At 38.6% G+C, this 12,509-nt stretch overlaps 1 long non-coding RNA gene across 1 annotated transcript in view; it reads left to right on the forward strand.

Moving 5' to 3' along the window:
• Window positions 1-12,277, forward strand: part of LOC116665773 — a 170,327-nt gene extending 158,050 nt beyond the window's left edge. Inside the window, exon 3 of the long non-coding RNA XR_004322439.1 lies at window positions 12,228-12,277. This is a non-coding gene — a long non-coding RNA (uncharacterized LOC116665773). The remainder of the gene's footprint in view (window positions 1-12,227) is intronic.
• The last annotated feature ends 232 nt before the right edge of the window (window positions 12,278-12,509 follow it).

Here is a 12,509-nt window from a genome sequence, read left to right on the forward strand (position 1 = left end):
GGTTGAATCCAAAGAAAAAAAATGAACTTCAGTAAGAGGGAAAGATCAATAAGATTAAATGTTCCAGAAACCTCACATTAAGAGAGTGATTGAAAATTAGTTACTGGATTCACCAATGAGGAGGGCTTTGATGAGTTTTAACGAGCAGCTTCAGAGATATAATGTAGGTATTAACCAGACTCCAGTGACTTGGAGATTGAACAGTGAGGAAGTGATACCAACGTGACTGGACAGTTCTTTCAAACAGTTTAGCAGGGAAGGGTATACAAAGGTGAACAAAGGAATGGAAAGAAGTAAGACTTTTTTAAAATTAAAAATACTTGATGTGTTTATGCTGATAACAAAGAGCCCCCAAAATAGACAAAGATTGAAAATAGAGAAAAAAGAGATTTTATTAATGAAGCAAGATCACTCAAGGGCCAAGAGAAAATACAGTGGAAACTACAGTGGACAGATGAATCATGGTGGAAAGAAACTTCATTCTTGTCTTGAAACAAGACAGACTTAGAGATAAGTATAGATGCACATAAATTTGTTGAATTCATTTAAACATCTTAAAATCATTTTCCTTTTAAAATTAATTCAGTGCATATATTACTAGTCAAAGATCTTGGTTACTACACAAAATCAAAATAAAAAACAAAAAACAGTAACATGAGCAATGTTTTCTCACCAATTTGATAGAATTCCAGCCAAAGGAGAAGTATTCCCAGTGTCCTGTGAATGAATGAAGCCACTTCCCTTATTGCTTCGCTCACCTTCCATGTCTCCATCATTTCTGCCAACGATGATAGTCTTGAACCAATGTTGAACCAGGAAATTGTTTCATAGTTACATCTATTAAACCAGTGGTTTCCATGATGTGCATATTATGGAATTACATGAAACAAATTAGTTTATGAGACAAACGTTTACTGCATAAATGTTTTACTGTAAAAGATATTGCATGTCTTCTTGTTGATTGTCTCAGGAGAATTACACAAAATTCAGTGTTCTCCACCATTACCACTGGACTGTAGAAGATTCTCATTACTGGCGATCACACAGGAGCCATGGAGACATGTTCCAGGAAGCAGGTCTCTGTACTGAAGTCAGGTAGATCGTCCCACTTCTAGCTTCTGGCGTCTTTCTAAGTGGAAACAATGCCAGTGATGTGAACAACCCCTCTTGTATTCCACCGGTCTTAAACTCATTCCTTGGGATACTGTAAAAAGTACTTGTAGTGTAATAACTTAGGTGCACTTTTGTCAGCCACCAGAATGGAAGTGATGACCTGAGCGTGAGAAGGGCTCTGGACCCATTTTCAGAACCCCTCTGCATCCCACCTCTACTTCTGGGATCCCTATAAAGCTATTTATTAAATGGAAAACATCCCAAGAAAGATGACACTCTTGAAAACAGCAAACCCAGCAGCTGGCATCATGACAATGTATTTTCATGCTAACTTCTTCCATCAAAAATCTTATTGAAGATACCATCATAGCTTTATGAGTAGCTTGACCTGCTAGCTGGCCACATGGCTTCAAACTATTAAAATTGAAAGACTCCTTATCACAACATTTTAGAAAATGTAGTCCAAGTACCTATTTGAGTTAGAATTACTTAGGTAGTTTATTTTAAAATAGACCTCTCTCTGGTCCTAAGAGTAGTTTTCTCTGGATATAGAGTTCTGAAATCTGTGATTTTTAGCAAGCTTCCCAGGATTATTGTTTGTAATTAGTTTATTTATTAGGGTCTAGTAATTTTTTTATAATTAGTGTATTTATTAGTATTTATTAGACTAGTAAAGCCTATCTCAGAAATTCTCAACTCTGACACCCTCACTTTTTTTTCAAATTTTATTAATATACAGAAAAGAACACAAATTCATGAATTTTTAAATGAACACATCTGTAGAAGCAGCACCTCTATCAACAAGCAGAACCCCAGAAGGCCCCTTGGACGCCTTTCTCGCCACTATCCTCGTGGAGGATAATCCCTCTTCCGACTTGCAACATTCACTTGTTTCACCTGTTTTTGAACTTTATATAAGTGAAATTAAAGAATGTGTACTTTGTGGGGACTGGCTTCTTTCACTCAGCATGATTTGATGAGATTCATTTACACCGTTGTGAAGTTGAAGTCTGTCCCCTCTTTTTGCTGTGCAGTATTCTGCTGCATGGATGTACAACTTAGCTATCCTATCTACTGTGCATAAACATTTGGGATGGTTTGGGTGGTTCCAAATACTGCTGCTATGACTGCTTTTTCTATATTTCTTTTGGCCCACGTATGTACACATTCCTATATGCCTAGGGATAAAATTGCTGAATCATAAGGCGTGCTTTTGATCAGCTTTAGGGATTATTGTTGTTGTTTGTATTTTTTTCAGAATGACTGCATATTAAACACCAGCCAGCAGGGTATGATTAGCCGGTTGCTCCACATTTTTCACTGCCTCACTTGGTGCCATCTGTCTTTTTCATTGTGGTCCATTGTGTTTTACCCATCATTGTTGGGGTGTACCAGTATTACATGGTAGTTTTCACTGGATTTCCCTAATGATAGTCAAGCACTGTTTCCTATGTTTATTGGCTATTTCAGTATCCACTTGCATGAAGTGCTTATTCAAGCCTTTCACCCATTTAAAAAAATTGGGTCATCATCTGCCCTTTGCTTATTGTAGCAGTGCTTTTGGCATTCTGGATTCGAGTCCATTGTTGGAGAGATGTATATGTGTGTGTGTTGTGAATGTAGTCTCCAATCCTTTGGATTGTTTTTTCACTCTCTAAAGGGTTATTTTTGAACAGAAATTCCTAAATGTAGTGTAGTCCAGTTTATTGCTTATAATTTTCTGTGTCTTTCCTAAGGATTACTTGCCTACTTCAAATTCGTGAAGATACCTTCCTGCGTTTTTACCCAAAGGCTTTTTTGTTTAACTTTTTACATCGAGGTGGGCATTATGACCAGAATTGATTTTGGGGGGTATGGTATGCAATAGACATCTCCCTTCTTTTATACACACACACACATACATACATATATATATATATATATATACACACACACATATATATAATGAACCCTAAAAAGAGACTGACATAGCCCAGGATTGTCCATCTAGTACAAAGGATACTGGACATGGTGTTAGAACCTGCGTTGCGAACTGTTTTCCTTTATTGGTATGATTATAATTGTCGGCTGATTTCTTTAGGCAAAACAGCCTCACCAATTTATGGTTTCATTTAAAGTCTTATTTCCTGACCACCACTATGATTTAAACCATCTCCAGTTCCCCTAGAAGTTTAACCTTCTTATTGCATTCAGGGCAAAACAGAGATGTTTGAAAAAAAAAAGTCAGTCCTCTAACCCATGGGTCACCTGTGTGGTACATGCAGGACCACTTCTTCAACATGACTTTAAGTTGTGGTCCCCAAATACCCTGGTTCCATGCTAGTCTTTGTCATTATTTAATTATCTAGGGAGCGCAGGAAATTCACCTCTTGTTTTCTCATCTGTAGAATGAAAAAGTAGAATGAGGTTGGCTCCAAATTTCCTTTCATTTCTATTAATGAAAAAAAAAGTCTATGATCCCATTACTTTATTTTCAAAATAGCCAGTCTCTCTGTAATTATGGCAGTGTATGACACATTTCTTCTTAATCATTCACTGCAAAATAAGAATGTCTGGATATTATTAAAACTTAAGGACATTCTGTGAAAGCAACTCAAAGTATTTAAATTCTTGCAATCCATAAAAAGCATCTTATCTCCTTACTGCAGTTTGCCAAAGGATTTCCATTTTAAAACCCAACTTCAGTCTGACACCTTCATTAAACACACAGATGTGTTGTTTGATGTGTTATTCCCTTCTAAAAAATCCCGGTTTCCAACCAGGCAGGAAAGACAGATTGAAAATGAGACCAAAAAATGAGCTTTATTAATGATTGCTGCCTGTTTTTGTATACATACCTCGGTTCATATCCTGAGAAATTCTTTTTCACTCAGTCCATTTCTATTACAGTCCTGCATTGTGTTACCACCTCATTATTTGTGTGAGAGCCTGATTCAAAGTGAGGTTTAACATGCTGAGCATTTGGACAGTAAAGAGCAAGGATTTTTTTTTCTCCTAGCAGGAAATTCCTGGGAGTTCTCTGGCCACTTTCTTTTTATCGTTGACAAGTTGGTTTTGGTATTTGAGAATGCAAGGATCAATACTGACTTAGCCGTCAAAATGACTTGATAGAAGAAACTCTCTGATACTGTGCCAGGAATAATAACCTCATATGTCAGAGATTCATGCTCTAAACTTTGTAACAGTTTCCGGATGCTCCCACAGAGGGATCCCCTGGACTAACTTCAGAGGGTTTAAGGAAAGCATTTTCACCTAGTTCTAGGCCAGACACACTCATAACCCTAAGACCTGAGTCTAGACTCCACTGAAGGTAGTACGAGGGATCCATGAGGTCCTTCCATTATTTTAAAAGGCCTGAAAAAGAGTGATATCTTATGGGCAGTCAGGCTGCCCGAGGCAATTAAAATTCTACACCTCTTTACTATTGGAAAAATTTTAACAAATTATGTTAATTACACTGGATCTCTCACCCAGATCAAAAACTGTGATTTGATCACAGTTTAAGATACGTGTGATCACAGAGATAAGATAAGTCCTAGAAATAAGAAATAAGAATTGAATTAAATGTCATTGAACAAACAGTTAGTTTACAAATGAGTCCTCAGTGTTCTCTTCTGATGGTGGTAGTGGTCACATGTGTCTGTGCATTTGTCAAAGCACATTGAGCTGTCCACCCAAAAGGTTACATTTTATTATGCATAAATGTAAAAAAAATATTTAAGTGAATCCTTTCAGAAGAAAGCAGAGGTAAGAAATCATTCTCTTAGCTGGAAGACGGTGTGCTTTGTTCTAAGGCAACACGATGGGGAAAGAGAATGTGTGGCTGGGACTCAGGGAGCCCAGTGTCTTGATGGATAGAAGTGCACAGATGTGTTAGTGTTGCCGGTAGATGTAGCCAGTGTCCAGGTTCTTGTTCCATCCCAGAAAGAATTTAGAGACAGGACACCGAGATTAAACAAGTAAAGTGAGGTTTTATTAAGTAATGGGTAGTACACTCTCAGGGGAGAGCGGGCAGGCTCAGGTGAGCAGCGGCCCTGAGTTTCTTTGTCAAGTTGGTTACATAGGGTGTAAAAATGAATGGGGAAATATTCACTAGGGAGAGAAAAGTCTAGGGTTGTATTCCCTGATTTTCATCCCAACTCCACCTTCCCAAAGGGAGGAGGGACTTTTGTCCTTATTTAGTCTGGTTCGGAATTGTCATGGTGTCGGTGCATGATGGGTACTTCTAATCTGCAAGGCTAATTTTGTTGAAATGAGGGAATAATTAGCAAAAGGTTACATTCAGACACTGGAGATTCCCACCTTTTCTCACTTGTCTTTGTTCGCCTCTGGGGCCGCTTATCACCCCCAAAGGTGTGACCACTTATCAGCCCAGAGGTTCCTGCTTTTCTTTCTCTGCCCAGGAACCCCTGATGCTTACATGATGTATGGTTTCCTGCATTTGGTGTGTGGCCCTCCTTTCTGCCCAATTCCTGCTATTTGGTCTGTGTCTCCCTTTCTCTGCTCATATCTAGCTATCTGCCTGCTCTAACATTAGGGTCACACCACTGGGGCAATACATTGACCATCATCAGGCCTTGGGGAAGCCAAGGGAGACAGATGAGAAGCCAGGAAGCAGAGATGTAAACCTCAAGTGTCACAGTTGATTCTTCAAGCAAAGGGATTGGGGTCGAAGTGGCACAAGACAACAGGGACACCAAGAACCAACATAGTCAAGTGGAAGCAAGAGACCTCAGATGCTGAACCTGGAGCTAAGCCCATGATGGGAAGCCAGGGCAGGTTTTATTTTATTCTTTTTTTTTTTTTAACAACTTCTTCAAATCAAGGAGTTTTAGCCCCCGGCTCTGCGTTAATAGCAGTATGAACTTGCTTCTTTTCTCTGGACTTCAGTTTTCTCATAACTAGTATGGCCAAACTGAAATGGGTCATCCTCCTGGTCCTTTCTAGCTGAGAACATCACGTGAACTAAAAGTTTAAGTCCGGGTCTCTCTTCTATAAGCTTCGTCTCAGATGTACTTGACACACAAACATTGTTAACACAGACGTAAAAGTCTCCTCTGTGATAGAAAGAGTCTCCATGTGGTTTTTAACCCTTCAGCCCCCTTAATTTCTTTCTCTGAAGCAAGTAGAAATTGTAGAACAACTAAGTACATTTAGCATACATCAGCTGTGATGAGTTCTCAGCCTTTCACCCTTGCCATTTTACTTGGTTAATCTTGGAACTGACAGGTAAGGGGTATGGATTCAGAAGGGTTTTAGACACATTGGTCCAGGCTGGTCATGTATTTATTGGAATTAGGTAATAGTGTGGGCAGTTGCACAAACAGATATATGTAGAAACCAAGTCACTGGGAAGGAAGGCAGCAGTTGAATGAGCAGCTGCTTCTGTCGGTCTTTGGCCCAAGGAGCTCCCTATACCAGCTGTTTTATTCAGTCTTCTTAGATGCTCTTGGGGGTAGACAGCATCGGTGTGATTGTTCAAACAAGGAACCGGAAGCCCAGGGTCTTGAAGTTATGGCTTCAAAATATCTCTGTGTCCAGTAGGACTGACATGGGTCAGGACACAGTGATAAGAATGGGGGGCTCCTCTGGAAAAGCCCATCAGCAGGAGATGTGGCTAATGTGTTCAAAACAAGAAACCCAATACTGGTCCTCAAACTTCCACATACCTAAGAATCACAGGGGAGCTTGCGAGCTGTGCAGATCCCAAGGCCTCTCAGGACATTTAGGGAAGTAAGAATGGCATGCAGCCCAGGGTCCTGCATGATTCTAATGTGAGATTCACGATTTTGGATGAGGAGGCCATTCAGCCAGGTCACAGGTGATAACTGTGGCTCATGGAAAAAAAGGGTAAGTCGCAGCAGATGACACCATGAGAAAACTTTGAATAGGAAGGATAGACTGCTACACACCTATCAAAATAAAATAAAGTCCAAAACACTGACAACACCAAATGCTGGGAGAATGTGGAGCAAAAGGAGGTCCCATTCATTGCTGGTGGGAATGCAAAGTGGTACAGCCACCTTGGAAGACAGTTTGGCAGTTTCGAAGAAGACTAAACATAGACTTACCATATGATTCAACCATCATGCTGCTGCGTATTTACTCAAATGAGTTGAAAACTTATATCTCCATGAAAACCTGTGGGTTACCCAAATCCTTCCTATAGCTGAGATTTCCGAATGGATCGGGTGCATGATTTCATCCCAGAATTCTGCAGCCAGAACACTCACCAGTTTCTGTTTCCAGCAAAGTGGAAGAAGAAACATGTTCATTATACCCACTGGGAAGATGTGTGCAGAAGAAATGTTAACAAATACAGGTTGAACAAATGAAAGAATAACGTTACCACGTACGAAGCGAATCACAGGGATCAGGAGAAAGTCAAGAGAGAGACTATGCAGGCAAAACCGTGTCACGAAGTGATAGCCTGGCGTAGAAAATAAGCTAGCCTGGGAGATGGCTGCACTTTCAAAAAGGACTTTGTAGGGAGATTGTGTGGAGATCTAGGAATCATTTTATGTTTAAATTGCCATTTTTATGAATCGGGTAATCCCTGCTTCAACTATGATGGACTGGAGGCTCAGAAAAGGTAAATAACTTGCTCAGCTAATGAGTGTCCAGATCAGTCATTTTAATCAGATTTACCTGAATTATACCCAGTAGATTCTTTACTATATCATTGCATGGTGGGGGAAGAGAGTAGGTGGTCAGAAAAACTAATCCCCGTTGATGGCCTTAGTCTTGTGAGGTAGGTAGACCCGCCCAGGGCATAGCACCTCTTAAACAACCCCTACTGTTCCCCTCAAGTTGTGTCCCCTTGTATATCCACGCTTACAGTGAGCCACAGCATTTCCAAAGAGGCTCCTGTATGTTCAAAAAGGGATTGATGGTACCCAAGAAGAAGAGGAATATGTAGACCGGCCCTCCCTCCCCTGAGGAGTGCTCAGTCCGCTGGGGAAGACAATGGCGAGCAAACAGTTGCAGTGGGACGTACTTGTGCAGGCGTGTATGCATGGCCAGGAATTGGGGAACACGGGTGCCAAGGACTCAGGCTTCTGGTGGAAGACTTCACAAAGGAGGTTGTACATGAGATGGGTCTTGCAGACACATGGGAAAAAAGGAACCTCTTATGAACTTACAGTGTTGAAGAAATATCTTTTTTAGGTTAATCTGTCTGGGCAACTATTTTTTTGTTTGTTTGTCCAACATACCATAGTTCTCGTCTCTCTCTCTCTCTCTCTCTCTCTCTCTCTCTCTCTCTCTCTCTGTTTCCTATTTTAATAAAAATTCCCCTTTAAAAAAAAATCCCTCTTATCTCAGGTCAGAGGTTTTATTTGTCTTTAACTTCTGCCTAGTAACTCAGAGCAAAGACATTGATTCACTTAGAGATTGAGGCGTGACCTACGCTGGACAAACTAAGAATCACACCTGTAATGTTTGCATTCATTAGTTGTCAGAACATAAGGATTTTCTCAGGACTTGTTATGTGGGAGGATGTAGGTCTACAGGGGCCATTGCCCCTGGTGGTCTACAGGTACCACCACGTGGGGAGGGCTTGCCTAAGAATGAATTCAACTAAAGCAGACACAAAAGAGTTTTGATGACTTTTTAAATACCCGTGTCTATCTGTGCCTGAGGCCAGTTAACATCTCTATATGCCATAGGTAAATTAACCAAGAAAATTCAAACTTGATCTATACTTCACACGAATAGAATGAATGCTACTTAAGTAACATTTGCATTTTATCCGAGACTTTCTGAAGGCACTTTCGTATGCGTATGAATGGTGGACGGTTTGCACACACAGCAGCCATTCAGAAAGCATTTGTCAGTCACATCATCAGCCATCAGTTCTAGGCCTGCTCTGTATGAAATGTTGATCTTGGCAAGGGAATGTAGATAAATAACAGAAGACCCCTCAGGAAGCTCAAAGTCCAGTGGGAGAGATGAGCACACAGCAGTCAATTACAATGCCACATGAGATAATATGAAGTTTAGTCATAGGGGTTTTTTTGTTTTGTTTTTTTGTTTTTGTTTTTGTTTTTAAGGCAAAAAAAGGAGAAATCGTGTTTCCTGGGGGGGAGGAGGAGAAGGAAATTTTCCGGGAAGAGACTATCTCTGACGATGGAAAATAAAGCAAGAGTTCACAAGACAGGAAAATAGAGTTAGTGCTTTCTAGAGACAGAATCGGCTTGTTCCTCAGGCAAGGCATAACTAATAGTGTGCTCAAGAAAGAGCAGGTTTTTCTGTGCTAGAAGCAAATCATGGACTGGCTAGGTTGGTTTGAAATGCATCTGAGAAGCATATTGAGATTCAATGATAAATGTATTTATGCTGCACCAATCAGTTTTACCCTGTGGAAAAAAGGAAGCCAAAAAAAAAAAAAAGATTTTAAAAAAAGAACTGGATTACTCAGATTTGAATTTTAGAAGATGCATTTGGCAGTAAGAGGGGAGATTTGATATTGTGTGGGGCAGAAATAGCATTGAGATAGGGATATAAACATGAGTGTTACTGTAAGAGACAGAGAGAGAGGGCAGACCTAAGGCAGTTGTACTGGAGATGAGAAGAAGGAAGAAGGGGTAAGAAAAGGAAGAAGAGGGGTAAGAAAGGATGACGGATGGAACCCGAGATGAACAACTGGGGCAAAGTAATTTTACCTTCTGAACTCTCTTTGCAAATGCAGGTCAGTGTGCTAGGAGATGGACTTGACTCAGATAACTCCAAGAGGCAGACACTTCAGTGGCAGGCTTTGCTTTGGAAATGACATACATTTGGGGGACCCTGCATCCATATTAAGCATAAGTCTTTCCTGTAAGCATTGACCAGCTCCAATTCTTTCACTGAAATAACATACCCAGAGTCCATCGAGCAGCCAGACTCTGCCCAGATTTTTCAAAAGGCAATTAACGTCATCCTCAGTCAACATGCACCTATTCTGTGCAAGATGCTGAATCAGACTGGCTTCCTAAGCATTTTGCAGGTATTTCCTCATGCACTTGTCATACTATCCTATGAGGTGGGCAGTATCATTATCTCCAATTTCCAAATGAGGAAAGTAAGATTTGGAATAAGTTCACATTTTGTTGGGTTTTGTGTTATTCTATTTAAGTCACCTTGCATGTATACATTAGACTTTTTTTTTTTAATATCCTGAATGCATTTCCACATCCTTATATAATATTTGGAACAGGATTATGAGACTCGAGTAATAATCACTCAAATGGCTGTAATGTCATGTATTCTGGAGGTATTTAAATCACTCCTTTTTTTTTTTTTTTCTGGTACTGTAAATAATGCTATGATAAACATCCTTATTTACAAAAGAATGGATCTCTGGTTGTCATCTGTAATGAATTCCTAGAAATGGTTTTCCTAGTATGGACATGTCTTCATCATAACATCTTTTTCCAAGCTTTGGAAAGGGTTTCTAAAAATACTGTTGCAGCTTAGTGATGTTGTGGATTTTCAGAGTTTGAAAACAAGGGGAAGAGTTGCTTGGTTAATGAAGGAAGAGCTGGTCACACAGCAATTACATTTCTTACTAGTTCGAATTGGCCTTTTCTCCTGATTGTCACCTAATCACAATGCTGTCCTAGGCAAAAGAATCCTATTTGAAAAACAGAACAGTCCAAGGTCATAAATCAGTTATTATTGATTTATTGCTAACTGTTTTTTTCTTAGGTTATAAATCCCTATTTTACTTGTTAACAATATATGTTTTATCTGTGAGTATTTGATAGATTTGTAGGCAAAGTAAATCATTTTTAGCAAGAAAAATCACATAGCAATAGAAAAAGTCTCAAAATAGTCTCTTCATTGCATAAGTGACTTTTAAAAATGTTATTTCTATTTCTTCATGAATAAATTGTATATATAGAATGAGGTTTATCATAGATTTAAGAGATGATTAATGATTTGTCTGTAAAAAAAAAAACCACTTTCTTAAGAAGTTGAACTCATAAAAACAGAGTAGAAAAGTAGTTGCCAAGGGTTAGGGCTGGGGAAATAGAGGTTGTTAAGAGGGTACAAACTTTCAGTGATAAGAATAGGGTTTGAATGTAATGTGCAGCATAGTGACTATAGTTTATAATACAATATTGCATAATTGAAATTTGAAATTTACTAAGAGACTAGGACTTAAATGTACTCACACCGAAAAAAGTATATATGTGAAATGATAGATGTGTTGATTAAATTGATGGGGAGAATTCTTTCACAGTGTATGAGTATATCAAAACATCATATGCACTTTAAATATCTTACAATTATATTTGTGAATTTTACCTTCGTAAAGCTGGAAATAAAAGTAGATCTAAAATATTTTGCCAAACATTTCTATGAGTATATAATTGAGATCTTTAACAGAAGAAAAATAAAATCAGTAAAAAGTGCAAATAAATTGAATCATTTTCTTTAGTTAGAATTTTGAACATCTTTAGAGTTAATGGGCATTTTTTCTCATTTCCAGGATTTTTAGTTTATTTTATCAACAGTTTGTCTGGAATTATTTTAATAAGGTTTCTCTTTGGAGTGATTTGAATTTACAGAAAATTTGCAGAGACAGTACAGATTGTTCATGTTATATACTTCACCTAGTTTCTCTTAATGTTAATTATGTATACAACCATTTATCAAAACTAAGACGTTTACATTGATACAATACTATTAATCAAACTATAGACTTTATCTGGATTTCACCAGTTTTTCCACTGAAGTCTTATTTCTGCTTCAGAATCCAATTACTGCAGAATCCAAATACTGCATTGCATTTAGTCTTTCTTTTGGTTTGTCTAATTCTTCATTGATTTGAGTCGATTATTGTTAACTTCAACTGTGGCTGATGAAGGCCCATCCTCAGAGTAACAGTGTCTTCTCTTGTCCTGTGATCTGCTTCTGCATGCCTTATTAGTGTTATCTTCAATCAATATTGTCTTTTCAGGAACTTAAAAAATCCAATTCTTTTTAAGTGGGTTAATTTAGTTGAACCCAGATTAAATAATCCATAAATCTACTTAACTGAACCACCCTAAACTACTGGGCTTCATAACATAATGGCAGTAGAACAATTGCCAATCTTGTTAAGTTATGGAATTCTCACCCTTTCACAGGATATGTCAGACATTGTTCAAGACTTGGGATCCTCTGATGGATGGAGCAGCTTATAGCACCAGCTTCAATCAATGCGTGAGTGTCAGAAAAAGAATATTTTCCTCATTTTTAGATAAGTAGATGTAAGTTCTGTTCAGATACAGGCATACCTTAGAGATACTGGAAATTTGCAATAAAGCAAATTTCACAATAAAGCCAGTCACACAAATTCTTTTGGTTTCCCAGAGAACATAAAAGTTATATTTACACTATGCTGCAGTAGCATTATGTCTAAAAAATGC

This window comes from Camelus ferus, chromosome 9 (genome assembly GCF_009834535.1).
Source record: "Camelus ferus isolate YT-003-E chromosome 9, BCGSAC_Cfer_1.0, whole genome shotgun sequence".
In the NCBI taxonomy this organism is placed as follows: domain Eukaryota; kingdom Metazoa; phylum Chordata; class Mammalia; order Artiodactyla; family Camelidae; genus Camelus; species Camelus ferus.